We start from the raw sequence: 17,856 nt of genomic DNA, 5'->3' as shown, positions 1-17,856 counted from the left end.
ACCCTCTTGAGATAATTGACAATATTGCATTCGCTTTCTTAATCACGGACTCAACCTGCATGTTTACCTTTAGAGAATCCTCAACTAGCACTCCCAGATCCCTTTCTCCTTTGGCTTTACGAAGTTTCTCACCGTTTAGAAAGGAATCCATGCTTCTATTCTTTTTTCAAAAGTGCAAGACCTCACATTTGCTCACATTGAATTCCATCAGCCATTTCCTGGACCACTCTTCCAAACTGTCTAGATCCTTCTGCAGCCTCCCCACTTCCTCAGTACTACCTGCCTGTCCACCTAACTTTGTATCATCGGCAAACTTCGCTAGAATGCCCCCAGTCCCTTCATCCAGATCATTAATATATAATGTGAACAGCTGCGGCCCCAACACTGAACCCTGCGGGACACCTCTTGTCACCGGCCGCCATTCCGAAAAAGAACCTTTTATCCCAACTCTCTGCCTTCTGTCAGACAGCCAATCCTCAACCCATACCAGTAGCTCACCTCGAACACCATGGGCCCTCACCTTGCTCAACAGCCTCCTGTGTGGCATCTTATCAAAGGCCTTTTGGAAGTCTAGATAGACCACATCCACTGGGTTTCCCCGGTCTAACCTACTTGTCACCTCTTCAAAGAACTCCAACAGGTTTGTCAGGCACGACCTCCCCTTACTAAATCCATGTTGACTAGTTCTAATCCGACCCTGCTCTTCCAAGAATTTAGAAACCTCATCCTTAATGATGGATTCTAGAATTTTACCAACAACCGAGGTTAAGCTAATTGGCCTATAATTTTCCATCTTTTGTCTTGATCCTTTCTTGAACAAGCCCCAACACTCAATGTAATCCTGGCTGATTTTTGACCTGAGCTTTGCTTTCCCACCTGATTCCCACATCCCTCGATTTCCCTCGAGGTGCTCATTTTTAAACATGGGACAGGTTCCAAAGTATTGTCTCTTCTGAGGATCTAATGTTGTCTCAGTATTTCCCTGGTATCAGCCAGGCCACTGTGATCAATAAACAGTCAGTACTACAGGAAGTGCAAGAGAATTTTGTAATTTGAATTTTATTGTATGAGACACATATTCCATACAGTAGTAGACTCGCCAACTTTAAGGGCAGTTAAATGGTCATTGAATAAACATATGGCTGAGAATGGAATAGTGTAGGTTAGATGGGCTTCAGATTGATTTCACAGGTTGGTGTAACATCAAGGGCCGAAGGGTCTTTTCTGCGCAGTAATGTTTTATGTTTTATGTTTTATGTTCTACTTGTTGTGGAAGGTTGGGACAATTCCTTTGCCTTGCAGCCTCCTGTACTTGCTTTTGATTATCAACAAGAAAAGGAAACAGTAATGATGTGGAGCCTGGCCAGTATCCATAGTGAAATGGTTATGGCTATAGAGGGCATTGGGAGTTAGAAAATACATGAATTGTCATCTTATCTCAAGGGAAGAAAGGACAATAAAGAATGGAATGACCAATAAACCTATTTTAAAATGATTTTAGGGAAAGGATCACAATTTAGTTTTCAGTGCACAGTCTAGACTAAGATTGATTGGTTGCCCTACAGGCTCTTCAGCCATTGGATGGGAATGTTTACCTCTCTGCTGCAAAATCAAGTCGAGATCATCAGGTGAACGTGATGCGGAGTGCACTGAGCAAGAACGCTGTGACATCACCTGAACAGTCATAGCTGTAAGCTGGAGAATCTTGGGATGGTACTTGATGGTAATCATTTGACAAGAACTTCAAAGGGTCAAAGGAGAAACATTCTGTCAATATATTGAGACTGAAAGTGCTTTGTGCTTTAATGATTTCATTAAACAGTGGTTTCAATAAATTGGCTTGAAGAACAAAAATATTGAGTTTCAAATACTTTTTAAAAGTAACTTTGGTCAAAAACTCAAAAAATCGATTTTTTCAATCTCATTGAAATGTGCTGTAAATGTCAGAGCCACTGTGATAATCATTTCAACCTTCTTCAATGATTGAAAATTGCTCTGCCAAACATCAGAAATTCTGCCCATTGTTGAAAAAAAACCTGGGAAAATAAATTGACATAGTTATAGTTGATACATGAGTAACTTCCTGTTTTTGCTTAGCGTGTGGTTAAGTGTAAATGCGTATGGTTCAAACATTACATTCAAATATATGGTTGGTGGCAGAAATCTGAAAATACTGTCAGCTGTAAGGTATAGTGTCCTATCAGAGAATATCCCATGGCATTATCATGAAGAAATTCATCCCTAGTGTCCCCTGGACAATGTTGATCCCTCAATCAGAATCTTAGAATAATACCACACAAATGGAATTATTCAGCTCTTTGTGTAGCAGTGACATTTTAAAATACCAGGTGAGTTTAGCCCCAAATTTACGCTCTTTGACTCTCAGCCTGTACATTCTTCATCCTTAAATAGCTCTTCAAGTTCCTGTTGATCTTATTTCCAGAATCAGTATCCACACATCTTTGTATCAACCATGCCAGATCCTGACAACTGACTGAAAGCTGGAATGCTAGGAACAGTTTCAGGCCCCTTATTTCAGAAAAACATATTCTGGCATTGGACACAGTCCTATGAAGGTTAACTAGGCTGATAGCAGGAATGGAGGGACTATCTTATGAAAAGAGATTGTTTCTGTCCTCATTGGAATATAGAAGAATGAGAGGTGGCCTTGTTGAAACACACCAGACTCTCAGGGAGTTGACAGAGAAGATATGGAGAGGTTGTTTCCCTTTGTGGGAGAGTCTAGGATTGGAGGGCATCATCTCAGAGTAAGGGGTTGCCCATTGAAGACAGAGACAAGAGAAATATCTTCTCTCAGAGCGTCATGAATCTGGAATTCCAAACCACAAAGGGCTGTTACTACTGGGTCATTAAGTACATTCAAGGCCGAGATAGACAGATGTTTATTCAGTAAGGGAATGAAGGGTTATGGGGAAAAGGCCGAAAAGTGGAGTTAAAGATTATCAGATCAGCCATGATCTCATTGAGTGGAGAACGGACTCAATGGGCTGAACGGCCTATTCCTGCTCCTGTGCGTATGGTCCTATGATCATTATTCTTTGAGATTTTGATGCTTTCTGGTCCCTCCACTCTGGAGGGAATACATTGCTCTATTTACTTGATCAAAGCCACTAATCGTCTTGAGAATCACCTTTTGCTCATTTCTTGACTGACATTTTTCAATCTTGTCTTCATAATTGAATCACTTACACCTCACTTTAATGAATATGATCCCCACTTCTGAGACAAAATGTTCCTTTTTTAGATCACAGCACACTGCAGAATATTTACAAGCAGTAACATGATTTACAGAAATCCCAATTAAAATAGGAACTGGAACAAAATTAAACAAATGGTAGAATGAGTGCACAGCAAAAACTTTTCACTTTTAAATTTGAAACCTTGAGATATTACAGTTACAAGAATCTTCACTTTCTCACTGACAGGGCAGTATGGTAGCTCAGTGGTTAGCACTGCTGCCTCACAGCACCAGGGACCTGGGTTTGATTCCACCTTTGGGTGACTGTCTGCATGGAGTTTGCACATTTTCCCTATGCGTGCATAAGTTTCCTCTGGGTGCTCTGTTTTCCTACCACAGGTGCCACTATTTAAGAAGGGTGGTAAGGACAAGCCAGGGAATCAGAGACCAGTGAGCCTGACGTTGGTGGTGGGCAAGTTGTTGGAGGGAATCCTGAAGGACAGGATGTATGTGTATTTGGAAAGGCAAGGACTGATTATGGATAGTCAACATGGCTTTGTGCATGGGAAATCATGTCTCACAAACTTGATTGAGTTTTTTGAAGAAGTAACAAAGAGGATTGATGAGGGCAGAATGGTAGATGTGATCTATATGGACTTCAGTAAGGCTTTTGACAAGGTTCCCCATGGGAGACTGGTTAGCAAGGTTAGATCTCATGGAATACAGGGAGAACTAGCCATTTGGATACAGAACTGGCTCAAAGGTAGAAGACAGAGGGTGGTGGTGGAGGGTTGCTTTTCAGACTGGAGGCCTGTGACCAGTGGAGTGCCACAAGGATCAATGCTGAGTCCTCTACTTTGTCGTTTACATAAATGATTTGGATGCAGACATAAGAGGTATAGTTAGTAAGTTTGCAGGTGACACCAAAATTGGAGGTGTAGTGGACACACAGATTACAATGGTATCTTGATCAAATGGGCCAGTGGGCTGAAGGACGGCAGATGGAGTTTAATTCAGATAAATGTGAGGTGCTACATTTTTGGAAAGCTAATCTTAGCAGGATTTATACACTTAATGGTAAAGTCCTGGGGAGTGTTGCTGAACAAAGAGACCTTGGAATGTAGGTTCATAGCTCCTTGAAAGTGGAGTCGCAGATAGATAGGATAGTGAGGAAGACGTTTGGAATGCGTTCCTTTATTGGTCAGAGTATTGAATACAGGAACTGGGAGGTCATGTTGTGGCTATACAGGACTTTAGCTAGGCCACTGTTGGAATATTGCATGCAATTCTGATCTCCTTCCTATCGGAAAGATGTTGTGAAACTTGAAAGGGTTCAGAAAAGATTTACAAGGATGTTGCCAGGGTTAGAGGATTTGAGCTATAGGGAGAGGCTGAACAGGCTGGGGCTGTTTTCCCTGGAGTTTCGGAGGCTGAGAGGTGACCTTATAGAGGTTTATAAAATCATGAGGGGCATGGATAGGAAAAACAGGCAAAGTCTTTTCCCTGGGTTGGGGGAGTCCAGAACTAGAAGGCATAGGTTTAGGGTGAGATGGGAAAGGTTTAAAAGGGACCTAAGGGGCAACTTTTTCATGCAGAGAGTGGTGCTTGTATGGAATGAGCTCCCAGAGGAAGTGGTGGAGGCTGGTACAATTGCAACATTTAAGAGACATTTGGATGGGTATATGAATAGGAAGGGTTTGGAGGGATATGGGCCGGGTGCTGGCAGGTAGGACTAGATTGGGTTGGGATATCTGGTCGACATGGACGGGTTGGACCGAACAGTCTGATTCAGTGCTGTACATCTCTATGACTCTATGCAGATTAGGGTGTATTGGCCATGTGTAAATTGCCATAGTCTCCAGGGACATGCAGGTTAGATGGGTTAGCCATGGGAAATACAGAGTTACAGGGATGGGGTATAGGAGGTTAGCATCTGGGTGGAGGGTCACTGTGGCCTGAATGCCTGCTTCCACAGCGTATCGTTTCTGTGAGTGCAGTTTGTGCCCAGGCTATTGTAAAAGCACTTGCTTGTGAATATTTGTGTGTGTGTGTAAGTCAATTGGAATAAACCAGTCTCAGTTGGGTTTTAGACATGCCATATGTTGCTGTGGAATTCATAAATTTCAGGAATTGATATTAGGCAAGCATTTTAAGTAACTTTGAGAATGGTTCTGGTTTTGATCTGAAACATTGATCTGTTTCTCTCTCCACAGCTGCTGAGTATTTCCAGCATTTTCTGTTTCATTCCAGATTCTCGTCATCCACACGTTCATGTCATTGGGTGAGAACATTATCAATATATTTTTAATAATTTATTCTTTCCTGAACGTGAACATCACTGACAAGGTCAGTATTTGTTGTCCATCCTGAATTGTCCTCAAATCAAGTGACTTGTTGCATCATGTCAGAGGGCAGTAAAAAGTCCACCATATTGCTGTGGGTAAGGGGTCACATGCAGGTCTGACTGGGTATGTTTGGCAGTTTCCTTCCCTAAAAGCCATTAGTGAACCAGATGGGTTTATACAGATGACTGTCTACAGATGATTCATATATAACGTTTTTTTTTGTGGGTTATCCAGTCCAAACATTACCAGAATACAAAGCATGAATCCTTTAGTTCTACTCTGCTCTTGAATAATAGTGCACCCCAACTTCCTTAAAATCATTTTTGTTTTAGGTACCTGACTGTGCCTGATGAGAATGCAAACAGATAACCCAGACATCAGTATTCAGATTTGCTCCCGGAGTGGACAGTGCAGCTCTGGGGTAAATCTGTGGTGTCATACATTCCCGAACGACTGTGTTCGATCAGCATCGAGGGCCATGAGTTTGATTCGGCCGCGACAGATTTCAGCTTGCTGCTAGTATCTTACACTGCGTACAGGAGACGCTCATCAGATGTGAAATGTTTCACTTGGAAGAAAACAAACGAAGATGGTCTTTAACAGCTGTTCAATGTAATTTTCCTGCACTAGGTCCAGGCCATAAAGGGAAACATTCTCCCTCTGCTTGTTTATATAACTATTCAAGACTGTGAGAAGTGCTTCACTGTCACTGCAGTCACACCTCCCTCTCTCTCTCACACACACACATACTCTGTCTCACATTCAGCTTCCCCTTGGTTTCCTCCACATTTCACTGTTATCAATGGCATCTTTTTTTCAAAATCGACATGTAATACTACCCATCAGCAAATAAATATAACTTCAGTCGGTTTATCCAAGGATGTAACCAATTGTTATGAAGAGGAAATTATAATCATGTGAAGTATTGGCTAATACACCCTCAAATAGTTAAACAAAATAGTTTAATAATTAGCTCTGAGGAAGCGTCACTTGATCCAAAATATTAGCTCTGAGTTCTCTCCACAGATGCTGCTCTACCTGCTGAGCTTTTCCAGCCATTTTTGTTTTTGGTTCTGATTTACAACATGTGCAGTTCTTTCACTTTTTATTTAGCTTAACATTCAATCCTAATTTAAATCAGCATAAAATATAAAACTGAAACAATTGAATTCTGCATTCCTCTAACACTGTCTAGCCAGCGTCTTTTCCCTGGGGTCGGGGATTCCAGAACTAGAGGGCATAGGTTTAGGGTGAGAGGGGAAAGGTATAAGAGACCAAAGGGGCAACTTTTTCACACAGAGGGTGGTACGTGTATGGAATGAGCTGCCAGAGGAAGTGGTGGAGGCTGGTACAATTGCAACATTTAAGAGGCATTTGGATGGGTATATGAATAGGAAGGGTTTGGAGGGATATGGGCCGGGTGCTGGCAGGTGGGACTAGATTGGGTTGGACCGAAGGGTCTGTTTCCATGCTGTACATCTCTATAACTCTAACTGGGATAAATTGGAGTGCAGAGAGAACAGATGATTCTCTACTCAATTGTTGTGAATTTACTGTTGATTTTGACCAACAAGCTGAGGTCACAGTAATGGTTTTAAACTTAGTTTGTTAACTTGCAATATAACAGCTGTATTTTCTAAAGTGACCTTAGGGCAGGTTCCAATGTAGACTTTTATTAGGAGATATTAAGAAGTCAATTATTATAATAATTCAATTACAGTTAATTGAATGTCATCAGCTGATTTTCATTGTTCAATTGAATAGGGAGCGACCCCTTTCTTTTTAACACTTCACGCATTACTTTGGCTGTCAGCTGTAAATAGTTTCCAATTGTCCTTTCAATAACATGTAATTACTTCAAAGTAAAGGATTTGCCTTTTCCAACAGGTTGATGTTTAGTTTTAATTCAACCTCGAAGTGGAATAAGCTGTAAGTATAGCTGTTTATAATTAGTTTATACATGTTCAGTTTTAGAATTTCAAAATTAAAGTGAGTTTTTAGCTATGTTTAGTATCAGGAAAGAGAGATTGTGCCCAGGAGCAACTACAGGACCACGGCTAAAGAGAGACTATAATTTGGAACTTTAAACTTTAGTTTTTAGTTAATGCTGAGAAGATCTGTAATGTTGAACTTTTAACTTTTGTTCTACTTTTTTACCTCAGATTTTGTACCTCGGTACCTTTATGTATAAGATTGCACTAAGAATGGCATTGTTGCAAACGTTTCACTTTACTCCTGTATCCCTGTACTTGAGTACATGTGACAATAACATCTAACTAAAGCCTGTGCTACCTGAATCAGTCACCAGTGTGTTGGTTTTATTATACTGGAAAAAGTAAATTTGATATTTTTTAAAAATTCACTCATGAGATGTAATCATCACCGACTGGGCCAGCATTCATTGTCTATCCCTAGTTACTGTGGAGAAGGTGGGGATGTGCTGCTTTATTTGCAGTCTATATGCTATGGGTTAATCCACAATGCCCAGAATTTTGACCCAGTGACACTGAAGGACTGGCGATATATTTCCAAGTCAGGATGGTGAGTGGCTTGGAGGGGAACTTGCAGGGGGTGGTGTTCCCATTTATCTGCTGTCCTTGTCCTTCCAGATCATAGTAGGTTCCAGATCATAAAAGGTTCTATCCAAGGAGCTTTAGTGAATTTCTGAAATGTATCTTGTAGATAATAAATACGGCTACTACTGAGTTCAGTGGTGGAGAGAGTGAACATTTATAGATGTGGTGCTAATCCGTTGGGGTGGATGGTGTCAAGCCTCATGAATGTTAGAACATGCACTCATCCAAGCGACTGGGGAGTATTCCATTATACCCCTGACTTGTAGATGGGGAGTCTGGACGTGATTTACTTGCTGCAGCATTTCTAGGCCCTAACCTGTCCTTGCAGCTGCTGTAGGAATAGGGTGAGGCCAGTTAAATTTCTGGGAGAAAGTGAGGACTGCAGCTGCTCGAAGATTAGAGTTGAGTGTGGTGCTGGAAAAACACAGCCGATCAGGCAGCATCCGAAGAGCAGGAGAATCGATGTTTTGGGCAAAAGCCCTTCATTGGGAAGGGTCAATGGTAACCCGCAGAAAGTTGATAATGGATGCATTCAGTGATGGTAACACCACTGATTGTGATTAGATTGTCTCTTATTGGACATTTCCTGGCATTTATGTGGTGTGAATGCCTGCTTCTCAGCCCAACGCCTGGATATTGTCCAGATCTTGTTATATTTAGACTGCTTCAGTATCTGTGGTTATTAGAATATGTCAGTTGGCAAAATGGTGTTTTCAACAAAAGTAGAGCTTAATATTTGCAGCAGTGTGCCAAGCCATTATCATTTGATGTCATTTGCAGTAGGAAAACTCTTGCTGTTAATTTTTTTTTAGTTTTAATAATCTGTGGATAGATGAGGGCCTTTGAAATTATAAAAATTGTAAGCACTATTTATGTTAAATGCCTTAATGAGACAGAGCATTTCTCTTGATAGTGGCACTACCAAAGCTTTCATAGAATCCCCACAATGTGAGAGCAGGCCATTCTGCCCATTGAGTCCACACTGTCCCTCTGAAGAGCGTCCCATTCTCTCTCACAATCCCTGTAACTCTGCATTTCCTATGGCTAAACCTACCTAGCCTCCACATCTTTAGACTGTGGGAGGAAACTGAAGCAAACTCATGTGGACATGGGAAGAATGTGCAAACTCCACACGAACAGTCTCCCTGTGGTGGGATTGAACCTGGGACCCCAGCGTCATGAGGCAGCACTGAGCAACTGTGCCACCCTTAATGATAAAGGTCAGGGTGTGTGGAGGCAGGAATGGACTGAATTGAACTAAAAATAGAGACAGAGTTAATACTTTGTGTCCAATATGATTTTCTCTTAGACCTGGAAAAGATTGAAAGTTTGCTTTTATTTATAAAAGAACTGACTAAGTATAAATTGAGAAGATTTTTCAGTTGTATGAATTAGGGAGTGGTTGGTAGAGATCTGTTTGTGAACTCTAGTCCTGAATACATCGAGGTGTTGGAGTCTGAATGTGACACTCTTGTATTAGAATTGAAAAATGATATCAAACTGTGGGATGGGGACCGGTAATAGTGAAAACGTTTGGGATTGTGCTAAGAAATAAACAAGGTAACACAGTCTATGCAATAATATCCAGTACAGCACAGGAACAGGCCCTTCAGCACCATACCTACATCGATTCCTAATCTCCTTATTTAGACTAGCTACGTATTGACCACTTGAGATCTCCATCCCTCTGTTTGCCTCCCATTCATGTTTATCAAGATGCACCTTAAACCTGGCTATTGAGCCTGCTCCCACCACCTCCACTGGCAGTACATTTCTAGTCACCCACCGCCCTCTGGTGAAACATTTTCCCTGCACTTCTTCCAAAAACTTACCCCTCTCTCCTTGAACCTATGCTCGCTTGTAGTTGACCTTTCCACCCTGGGGAAAAAGCCTCTGACTATCCACCCTACCTGTGCCTCTCATAATTTTGTAGATCTCTACCAGGTCGTCCCCTCAGCCTCCGTCTTTCCAGTGAAAACAATCTCTTATAAGCTCTCCTTATAATTAAAACCCTTCAGATCAGGCAACATCTTAGTAAACCTTCTCTGTATCCTCTCCAAAGTATCCATGTCCTTCTGGTAGTGTGGTAACCAGAACTGCTCACAGTATTCCAAATGTGGCCTGACTAAAGTTCTATATGCTGTAATATAACTTGCCGACTTCTATATTTGACATCACAACCAATGAAGACAAGTGTGCTGTCTGCCTCCTTGACCACCTTATCCACCTGTGTTGCCCCTTTCAGGGATCTGTGGACCTGTATGTCCAGATCCCTCTGTATGTCCGTATTCCTCAGGATTCTGACATTTATTGTGTAATTCCCACCTAAATTTGATCTCTCAAAGTACATCACCTTTCATTTGTCCAGATTAAACTCCATCTGCCATTTCTCTGCCCAATTCTGCAATCTATCTATACCTCACTGTTTCCTTTGACAATCCTCCTTACTACCTGCAAGTCCACCAATTTTGGTGTCATCCACAAACTTACTAATCAGACAACCTACATTTTCCTCCAAAGCATTTATATATGTGACAAACAACAAAGGTCCTAGCACTGATCCCTGGGGAGTACCACTAGTTACTGATCTCTATTCCAAAAAGCACCCTTCCCCTGCTACTCTGCTTTCTATGACCAAGCTAGTTTTGCATCAATCTTGTCAGCTCCCCTGTTAATTTCCCCTGTCATCCAAGGTTCCTGAATCCTGCCATTCCTGTCCTTCATTTTCACAGGAACATGCCTGTCCTGCACTCTGATCATCTGGTCTTTAAAAGACTCCCACATGTCAGAAGGCTGGATCTTAAGAGGCTCTACCTTCCTGCCATGACGCACCTGATCAAATGCCTGACTAAAGTCCATGTATACAGCATCTGCCACCTTTCCCTTATCAATCATTCTTGTCACCATCTCAAATCCCAATCAGGTTAGTGAGACATGACCTTTCACACACAAACCTTAATACATTTCAAGACACCCGACACCTCCTCCTTCATTTTGTTGACCTACCTGAGATTATTCACACACTGTTTCATAACCTCAACAGCCCCCATTTCCCTCTCTTCAGTAAATACTGATGTAAACTAAGGATCTCACCCATTTCCTCTGGTTCCACCCTCCTTTATCTATGAGTGGGCCTACTCTCTCCCTCGCTACAGTCTTGCTCCTAATGTATGTATAAAATGCCTCAGGATTTTCCTTAACCTGGCTGGCCAAGGACATTTCACGGCCCCTTTTAGCCCTCCAACCTCACCGTTTAAGGTCCTTCCTACTTTCTGTATATTTTTAAAGAGCTTTGTCTCTTTTTAGTTGCCTGGACCTTTAAATATGCTTCTTTTTCTTTTTGACTAAGCTGATAATTTCCTCCGTCATCCAGGTTCCTGAATTCTGCAATTCCTGTCCTTCATTTTACAGGAATATGTGTAAAATCCTGCAATTCCTGCGCTCTGGTCAACTGGTCTTTAAAAGACGCCCAAATGTCAGATACACACTTACCCTCAAACAGCCGTTCCCAATCCACATTCTCCAAGTCTTGTCTAATTCAGTTACAGTTAGCCTTCCCTCAATTTAATACCTTTAGCCAAGGTCCACCCTTGTCTTTATCCATGAACATTAAAAACTTACGGAATTATGGTTGCTATTCCCAAAGTGCTCCCCCACTGATACTTTAATCACCTGGTTGGGTTCATGTCACAAAACCAAGTACAGTATGATGCCCCCCCCCTCCCTCATTGGACTATCCGCATACTGTTTCAAAAAACCCTCCTGGGCATACTTAATAAACTGCTCTCCATCCAAACACTGAACATTAAGGGAGTCCCAGTCAATATGGGGAAATACAATCAGCCAATACAATACATTTTCATGTAGATAAATGTGAAAAGGTTCATCTTGTCAGTAGGAATTTGATCACATGGAGGTTAGTAAAACCCGAATGGGGTAGTTGAGAATATACAAGCGCATGTGGGTCAAAGGAGCCATGTGGCCTCATCGAAACAGATACTTATTAATCTTTAGAATTCTGGAGCTGCAGGAACAGCAGACCCTGGATCATTAAATATATTCAAGGCTGAGTTACACAGATCTTGGATCTGTACAGGGCTGTCGAAAGTAAGGGGAGGACACTCTAAGGTTCTTTGTCCAAATTCCTAATTTTAATGAGTCTGGTTTAACAGCTAGATTTTTTCTTTGATCATCAAAGTGTTAATGTTTGTTTGGAACATTAATAAATGTGACACTGAACAAGGAAAATTTTCAATCAATTATTTGAATCTGAAGGATTAGTGTTAAATCTGTTCTGTGTTCATCTAATAACTGCACTTGCCCAATTTCCTGCCATAATCCAAAGAGATGTTTTCTCAAATACATTCCCTCCTTAGCCTGAAGACACGAGGGATTGTACTGAAACAACAACAGAAAATGCTGGTAAAGCTCAGCAGGTTCATAGGAGTTCACACAGACCCTCCAAAGAGCATCCTACCTATAATCTGCATTTCCCATGGCTAAATACCTAGTCTGTATATCCCTGGACTCTATGGGCAATTTACCATAGCCAATCCAACCTAACCTGAACATCTTTAGACTGTGGGAGGAAACCCATGCAGACACCGGGAGAACGTGCAAACTTCACACAGACAGTTGGTCGAGTCTGGAGTTAAACCCGGGCCTCTGGTGCTGTGAGGCAGCGGTGCTAACCACTGAGCCACCGTGTCCCCCCACTCTAGCAGCATTATGCTGCTGGAGAGAAATCAGAGTTACCATTTTGGGTGGAATGACCCTGCCTCATAAATGATGGTAGCTGGGAGTATATTGTGGATTGTATTGAATTGATCCAAGTTGAACCTTGGTATGTCGCCTCATCCATCTAGCTCTATTCCATTCTATACCATATACTTACTAAAACAGCCAAAAGTTAGAAAGAAAATCTGTATTTCTATCATACCTGCTCACAAACGTGTGATATTGTAAAGTGCAGAACATATAATTAACAATGTCACCATTAATTGTGATGCTGTTTAATTCGATTTGAGCATAATTTATGGTCGCAGACTTGAGAATGTGTTTCTCGGTTTGGCTAAACCTGTTAAAGGTATTCAGTTACTGAAACTAACTTCCTGATTTGTGGCAAAATTTCACAAGTGATTTGATAGTGTGTTGGCACCTAGTGAATGGATTAGTACTTGGACAAAACAATAAAGGAGGCATGTTCTGCAGCTTAATGATTTAAAACTGGGTTAATCTTGTTTACAACTCAACAATAGCTGAGATGGAAAATAGGACATTTCCCATTCTGAGCATCTGGTGGATGTAATGTCTCCAAAGTCTTGCCATTTAAAAACAAATTAATAATGTGATGTGGGCGTCACTGGCTGGCCAACAGTTATTGCTTGTCCCTAGTTATCCTTGAGAAGGTGGGGGTGAGCTGCCTTCCTGAACCACTGCAGTCTACCTGCTGTGGGATGACCCACAATGCCGTTAGGGAGGGAATTCCAGGATTTTGACCTAGCGACAGTGAAGGAACGGCGATATATTTCCTAGTCAAGATGGTGAGTGGCTTGGAAGGGTAACACATAAGGGGTTGTCTTCCCACTATCTGCTGTCCTTGTCCATCTGGATGGTAAAGGTGAAGGTGCCATAGTGCCAGAGGACCATTGGGCTTCTCGCTCTCACCCTCGGCCTTGCAGTCTTATTAGAGAGGTGACTGATGGTGAATTTAACCTGAGGATCACCAAAGCATGGACAAGATTGAGAAGGCAGGACTTCATGATGACCTCAGTTGGTGTGAGAATTAAACCCATGCTGATACCATCACTCTGTATTGCAAACAAAGGTAGTGGGTTTGGAAGGTGCTGTCTCATGAGCCTTGGTGTATCATCATAAGTCTTTCAACAGATACATAGTGTGTGGAAGTGCAAGTACCTGAGGAGCAAGGAAGTGAGCTGTTAAAGTGTTCAGGGATACTGTATATTGAGCATTTTGTGAATCTGCACTGTTGTGAACATTTGGTGGTTGTGTGTTAATGTTTATCAAGCATCACTTTCAGGAATGGTACACGTGTATGTGCCCAACACGCTAAGGAGAATTCCAAAAAGCATCTGGGATGTTGAGGTTTTAGATCCAAGGAAATCCTGCTTTCCTGGTAAGGCCTGACAGAGTGTCCCATTCTGAGCACTGCTGTTGCTGAGAGTGGGAATGCATTTGGGGAATGTGCAGAGGAAATTTGCGTGACCCTTCCCAGGGATTTAGGACATTAGTCATAGAGCAATTGATGAAACCACTTCACCTTCAAGTGGAGAAGGTTAAGAGGAAATTTATTACACAAGGATTTTGTGAGAAGAAATGGGGAAAGATGGTTTCCATTGATAGTAATCCAAGGCTGTGACTGAAGATTATTGGTGAAAGAACTTTGAGAAATTTCCAAAGCAAGTTTCTGATCTGAAATGCAGTCTGAAAGGCTAATAGATGCAAAATTCAATAATAATTTTCAACAGGGAATTGGACTAGTTCCTGGAGGGGCAGAATGTTACCAAAATAATAATATGGCAGAAGAGTTGGCTTTTTTCCTGTTTGTCTCTAACCTCCATCAGAAGAGTGTTACCTGCTTGTCCCTAATTACCATGAGGAGTGGGGAATTAAAAGGCAAACATCTCGTACTGGCCTGAGGAGGTATAGCAGGTTCTGTCCCTAAAGGATGGTCTTGATCTAGTCCGATCTAACACAGTAATCTCCTGCTGTTTTGGAATTTACTTTCTCAACTTGCTGTGGTGCAAGTGGGATTCCTGTTCCAGTCCATTTGACCTGGATAGCTGCCCCCTGGGACACAAGTGGTCTGCTTGCTGTCAGTTTCTCCTGATTTTCTCAACTACATTTACATTGTCCTGAGCACAATATAAAGATTCCAGTTTGGCAATCATTCTATTTTTACTCTCTCTCTCAAACAATGAATGTGTTTCTGTTGATCATTGAAAACACTGTCAGAACGGGCACTAGAAATGTATACCTTTTGGAATTACTGACCAAGGTTCACCAGATAACAAACAAAAATAAATTGAATCGAGTCCCAGGTGAATTATTTCTCCGTTTCAAAGTGGCACAAATCCAACGGTAATGTCAAGCTGATGAGAGACATAAGTCTGAGTATTTCACTCCTGTCTGGCGATGGGCTTTTTTTTAATACCCAGAGGGTGATGGGAAACTAGATCTCCTTAAAAACATGGTAGAGGCAGAAATGATCACTAAATGTATGCAGTACTTGGATGTACATGAGAAGCACTGTAACCCAGAGGGCAATGGACCAACAGCCAGAATGTTGTGTTGGGCTGGATACCTTGATCTTTATTTGCTGGCACTGAGTCAAAGGGCGGTACGGTCTGTTCATGTGCTGTAAATTTTCTGATCTTGTTATAAATTCTCCTGGAATGATTTGAAACGTTCCTTGGTTCCTGCCCAGAGCTGTGTGATGACTTGTTCCACAGTGTGTTTGCGTTGCTGGCATTACATTGGGATTTGTACCAGTGCAAAGGGGACGTCTGTAGCTTGACCTGAACCCAGCCTTGAGCAGGAGGTAATCCTTTCAACAATTTAACCTTCTCACCTTGTAACAGGAAGCAGTGAAAAATGTATTTGAAATGTAAAGATCAAAACTTCAAAGGTTCTTGGCCAATCTGTCAAGTGACCTTTCAGTGATCCATGTAGTTGGACTTTTACCGATTTTTAAAAATGGCTTCTGAATGTCAGCAAGTTGTCTGAGTGTGAGTCGAAGTTGTTAAAGAGAGCACTCTGCTGTCCTCACGTTGAGTGCAGCGTATACCCTATGCTGCTGGTTCATATGTTATTGATATTAAGCTTGTGCAAGAAAATAACTTTCATTTGTATAGCACATTTGACTCAGTAAAAGTCCCAAAACAATGTTCCCTCTAAGCTGCAGGCCAGACGGCAATTGGACACAAACTGCCTGCACAGTGGTCCCTTTAAAGATGTGCATTGTTATGTCTCATGATCAGAATGTCATGCTCATGATGCTCATGATGTCATCACTATCTCATAGCTACCTGATGAAGGGGTGGTGCTCTGAAAGATAGAGCTTCCAAATAAACCTGTTGGACTATAACCTGGTGTTGTGTGGTTTTTTTTTAACTTTGTCCACCTCAGTCCAACACCGGCTCCTCCATATCATAGCATTTGAGGAGAGGCTGGATAAGCTGGGACTTTTTCCCCTGGAGCTTAGGAAACTGACCTTTCTATAGAGGTTTATAAAATCAGGAGGGGTGTAAATAAGGTAGATAGCCAACAGCTTTTCCTCATAGTAGGGCAGTCTAAAACTGGAGGACGTAGGTTTAAGATGAGAAGGGAGAGATACTAAAGAGTCCAGAGGGACAATTTATTTTCACAGAGGGAGGGTGGGTCTGGTACAGGCTTACGGAGGCGGGTATGACTTTGTCTTTGTAAGAAACATTTGACAGTTATGTGGAGTATTGGTTTTAAATTGATTCACATGCATATCATCAAATAAAAACTTACATTCAGTCGTTTATGGTCAAAGGAGTAAGTTTGTAAGCAGCCTCTTCAGTGAGGCGAGAGAGAGTGACAGATGTTCAATGGAGATGGGAGTAGAGGTCCAGAACTTTGGACCCAGGTAATTAAAGGTGCTACTAATGGTGAAATGATAACATTGGAGAGTTGGGGTTTGTAGGATATTCCAGAGATTGAGAGGGATGTGAGACCAGAAAAAATTTCAAACTAGCATGAGCATTTTTAAATGGAGAGGCCTGCAGAATGCAAACAGTCAATGAAGCTTTCCATTCTGGTCTCACCCCAACAACAGCTTAGATTAATTGGCAAAAACCATATTTGAAGAGATTGACCATGCTATTCAGTGCCGTTTTTGTCGATGAAATCAGGTGTATTAAAGTAACCTCAAAATGAGAGCAACTAAATCCTATATGGGACACACCATGAGGTCAAATACAATAAAAGTTCCTTTTCTGGGAAAAGCCATATAAACCAAATTAAAACAACAGGACTTTATGGTCACTCCATTGGTTTCTGTGGTTTATATTTTCATGGATGTAATGGCATTGAGGCAAAAGTGAGGACTGCAGATGCTGGAAACCAGGGTCTAGATTAGAGTGGTGCTGGAAAAACACAGCAGGTCAGGCAGCATCCGAGGAGCAGGAAAATCAACGTTTCGGGCAGGAGCCCTTCGTTAGGAATGGCATTGACCCTGATCCTGCACATTTTATTTATTTATTTAAAGCCTTTAAGCATATTAAACTGCTTGAGGTATGAGTCCATGTGTTAGCTCATTTTAAATTAATTTATTTGTCATTATATGTGCTCAGTTAAATTCAGTTTATTTTCCCCAAACTGAATCTACTGCAAAAGGTGTATTTTGGCCAACATAAGGATATTTTGTGATAATCCTTCAAACTATAATCTGGTAAACCCCAATCAATATTGTAACATTAAAATATTCTCAAAACAACTTGACTGCAAACTGCATGTGGATGAACCATGTTTGAATACTAAATCCTAATGATATAGAAATACTTAACTAGAATTCATTTGAAAAGCCAATCTTTCCCAGCAGAAGAACCTGACACATGAATAGTGCAGAGCTTATGAAATGATTTTGCTATGAACAAGATCCAAGAATCAGGCTAATGAGAAAAAGTATACCTCCCAGTGTAAGAAGGTAAAAATGAAGAATGTTAATTTAGTTTATTGTAATAATGGAGTG

At 41.4% G+C, this 17,856-nt stretch overlaps 1 protein-coding gene across 5 annotated transcripts in view; it reads left to right on the top strand.

Moving 5' to 3' along the window:
- The window catches only part of LOC122540477 (rap1 GTPase-activating protein 1), a 505,352-nt gene that overhangs the window by 126,007 nt on the left and 361,489 nt on the right, over positions 1 to 17,856 (top strand). The window contains exon 1 of one of the 5 annotated variants that reach the window (XM_087980194.1): positions 13,648 to 13,663. The exons of 3 other annotated variants lie outside the window; for them this stretch is intronic. The gene's annotated coding sequence lies outside the window, so the exon portion shown is untranslated. Of the gene's footprint in view, positions 1 to 13,647; positions 13,664 to 15,620; positions 15,682 to 17,856 lie in introns of those variants that run through there. One more of the 5 variants, XM_043676345.2, reaches the window with a different exon arrangement.

Source organism: Chiloscyllium plagiosum, unplaced genomic scaffold, assembly GCF_037043375.1.
Source record: "Chiloscyllium plagiosum isolate Xiang-an unplaced genomic scaffold, Cpla_swu_hap1 HiC_scaffold_37, whole genome shotgun sequence".
Lineage (NCBI taxonomy): Eukaryota > Metazoa > Chordata > Chondrichthyes > Orectolobiformes > Hemiscylliidae > Chiloscyllium > Chiloscyllium plagiosum.
The sequence above is the reverse complement of the archived record's forward strand: the minus strand, read 5'-3'. Positions and strand labels throughout refer to the sequence as shown.